This window comes from Alligator sinensis, unplaced genomic scaffold, assembly GCF_000455745.1.
Source record: "Alligator sinensis unplaced genomic scaffold, ASM45574v1 scaffold27_1, whole genome shotgun sequence".
Classification (NCBI taxonomy): domain Eukaryota; kingdom Metazoa; phylum Chordata; order Crocodylia; family Alligatoridae; genus Alligator; species Alligator sinensis.
Window position 1 is genome coordinate 1,053,374 of NW_005842554.1, and position 3,632 is coordinate 1,057,005.

At 46.4% G+C, this 3,632-nt stretch overlaps 1 long non-coding RNA gene across 1 annotated transcript in view; it reads left to right on the forward strand.

Moving 5' to 3' along the window:
- LOC102383815 overlaps positions 1-3,381 on the forward strand; it is an 8,957-nt gene extending 5,576 nt beyond the window's left edge. Inside the window, exons 2-3 of the long non-coding RNA XR_324814.1 lie at positions 1,468-1,558; positions 3,161-3,381. This is a non-coding gene — a long non-coding RNA (uncharacterized LOC102383815). The remainder of the gene's footprint in view (positions 1-1,467; positions 1,559-3,160) is intronic.
- The last annotated feature ends 251 nt before the right edge of the window (positions 3,382-3,632 follow it).

The following is a 3,632-nucleotide window of genomic DNA, read 5'->3' on the forward strand; positions in this document are numbered from 1 at the left end:
AAAATGCCCTCCTCCCTGCCACCCCACCCTGGAATGAGGGTGGCCACCATAGAGGACAGTATGGTTGTCCACTGTCCTCTCTTGATAAGAAACCAGATGCCTTTATGTCCTCTCTATTTTTCTCTTCAAGAGAAAAATAGGACATATAGGCGTCCAGTTTTGTATCAATAGAGGACAGAGTAGCAGAAAACTGGAATGTCCTCTATGTTGGCCACCCTACCTGGAACACGCGTTAAAACACCCTTAGAAACTAACTATTCAGAAAGGTATAAGCATTCACAGGCAACAGCCTACATCATCAAGTGCTAAAATAAAAAGGAGGGGTAGAGAGAATAAATAAAACTAGGCAATGTGCAAACATGTTGGGCTATTTATTAACTGTGGAGATAGTTCAGTTCAATTCAAAATAGGTGCAAAAGTACTAGGGCCTTGATAGTATTTGCTGATCAAGTTTTGATTATAATACACCTCACATTGTTTAACGTTCTCATTCCATTTCTCAGGGTGGTAAAATGCCCTTTGTATGTAACTCCAACAAATAAAGAAAAGTGTAAACTCCCAAGTGGGATCGATTGTAGGCCACAGTGATGGATCAGATCCCCACTAGCATAAAATCTTGCAGATTGTTGGAAGCCTAGGGAGTTGCACTGATTGATACCACATGATAGATCCACACAGTTAATTTTTCAATTGGAAAAGTGCCTAGAAAGACAAACCTTTTTAGTGTAGCGCTTATTGCCCAGAGAAGAGTGACCCACCATATAGGCGTCCAGTTTTGTATCAATAGAGGACAGAGTAGCAGAAAACTGGAATGTCCTCTATGTTGGCCACCCTACCTGGAACACGCGTTAAAACACCCTTAGAAACTAACTATTCAGAAAGGTATAAGCATTCACAGGCAACAGCCTACATCATCAAGTGCTAAAATAAAAAGGAGGGGTAGAGAGAATAAATAAAACTAGGCAATGTGCAAACATGTTGGGCTATTTATTAACTGTGGAGATAGTTCAGTTCAATTCAAAATAGGTGCAAAAGTACTAGGGCCTTGATAGTATTTGCTGATCAAGTTTTGATTATAATACACCTCACATTGTTTAACGTTCTCATTCCATTTCTCAGGGTGGTAAAATGCCCTTTGTATGTAACTCCAACAAATAAAGAAAAGTGTAAACTCCCAAGTGGGATCGATTGTAGGCCACAGTGATGGATCAGATCCCCACTAGCATAAAATCTTGCAGATTGTTGGAAGCCTAGGGAGTTGCACTGATTGATACCACATGATAGATCCACACAGTTAATTTTTCAATTGGAAAAGTGCCTAGAAAGACAAACCTTTTTAGTGTAGCGCTTATTGCCCAGAGAAGAGTGACCCACATAGGAATGATGTGGGGCCTGTGGTATGTGTCATGACCAACAGATCTAGTATTGCCATTTGGGGATTATCATTTTCCTTTCTTTCATGAGCAGTTAGAACTTGAGAGAGGTGCCGGACTAACACTTCTGGGTGAACAGAGTTCTTCCCGTGGGCTTCTGAAAATCAGTCTTCCACTTCATTCAGGTATTTACTCTTTGCTGTGTTGGTTAGTGCATTGCATTACAGTCTGCTAGGAACTGGACCACTGGTTCCACTGAGGCACGTAAGAGACATTCACTGGGCCAAGAGTTTTATATGGTGAAGAAATGTTTTGTCATCTTGCTTATCTGAAAAAGCTCAGGCCTTTTGATTATTCTAAACACTAAGGCAGTATTGGCATGAATGTGGTAAGATATAGGGCCCCAAGGCCCTCGCCTAGTGACACATTACCGTGGGTGCTTGGGCAGGCTGCCCATGCTGCAGTACACAGCATGGCTGTGGCCTTTGTCCCAGAACACAAGGATGTCAGTCAGCTGCTGCATAAAGGGCATGGATTTGCAAGTACTCTCTGACCAACGGTTGTGGTTGGTGATGGTAACCCACTGTGCCTGCAACTTTATGTGGCACTGCCAGGCTGACTGGTTGTGCCTGCGCTCCCGCATCCAGCCTGACAACCCCTCCTAGACATGGGCATTGGAGTGCCCACCCCATGTGAACTGCTGCTGCACCCCCCCCCCCCCCCCCCCCCACAGCACCACAAGGTTGCTAGTCTCCTCCTTGGACCAGTTCGGGTCCTGGGTGGTGGTGCGGGGCATCGGTGATAACACCGTCATGGTTCCTGTGCTTGCTTTCCAGGTCTCTGTGCAGCTGTCCTGGTGCTGCCAGGCCAATGCAGCTTCCTGCAGCACCCAGCACAGGGGCACAGTGCAGGACTCGCAGCTGCACAGTGAGGTGATGCCCTGCAGCACCTGCAGGTTCTGGGCAGGCTGCTGGGGGTTGGCTGTGGGCAGCTGCAGCTGCTCTCAGTGGCCAGGAGCTGGCTGCAGCTGGGCCTGGGTACTGGCAGGCCTGGCAGGAGCCTGCAGCATCCTGCAGGCCAGAACAGTGTAGGCCTGGCAGCTGTGTAGTACTGCAGTGCCAGGGAGTGGTGTCAGGGTGGAGACAGGCTGGCACAGCTGGCTTGCAGTGGGCAGCAGTCACCCCAGGCTCCCTGCTCTTGTGCTGGAGGGCTCAAACTGCCTGTAGGTTTTTAAGGGCCTACGGCTGCCAGAGAGCCAGCTCAGCCCTGGAGCAGGAGAGGCTCCCGGCCCAGGGGCTGTGCTGAGGCTGGCCCCCTAGTGGCAGGACTGATGGGGAGAAAACTTGCTCCCAGTTGTTGTCTACATATGCGTGACTGTGCTAACTACTTGTGAGTCAGTTTGCTACCTGCATTTGCATGTAGCAAGATTTATTTATGAGTAGCATAGTTTACTCTTCAGTAAGTATGTGCACACGTAGACATGTACTTTTATGGCATAGTACACTACTCTACTGCGCATTAATGTCTCGTGTAGATGCACTGACTGTTCAGGCTTTCCTGCCACAGTAAAATACAGAATAGTTGTACCTGTCCAGCTCACATGGGGACTGTAAGTTTTTTGTGGGTTTTTTTTGTTTTGTTTTGTCTTTTTGTTTGTTTGTTTGTTTGGGTTTTTTTTATTAATATGTGCAAAGCCTTTCCATTTAACAACATCACATACCGTCTGCTTATTTAAAATGTCCTTCATGACACCTTTCCCCTATACTATGTATTTTTCCCCCTCACAGATGTCCAAATGCACAGCAACACGCTCAAGAAAGCTACGTTTCCTTCTGTCAGTGACTTAGGCCCCTGTCCTGAACATCCCTCAGTGCAGGAAGTATCCTGTGCCCACATGGAGACTACTCGCCTCTGTGTAGCTGCAGCAGTTTCCACCTCCAAATCTGCAAATTCTACAGATATTTAACAGCAGTTTCCCCATCAGATTGAGACAATTACTGAAGTAATCCCAGGCAAAATGACTGAAAACAGATCTTATCACTAAATACAGTAATTTACATCATTCTGGGTGTGTCTACACAAGATGTTTACTGCAGAGGTGCCTAATTAGCCAGATAGTAAACATCTCGGGCTCTGCACGTGCAGCACTATGAGGCCCTGGAAACTAATTACTTGACCACAGGTTAGTACTTGTAAATACAAGTATTATCCTGTGGTGGAGATCTTTGCTGTGTAGCAACACAGATGCATTGATGGGGC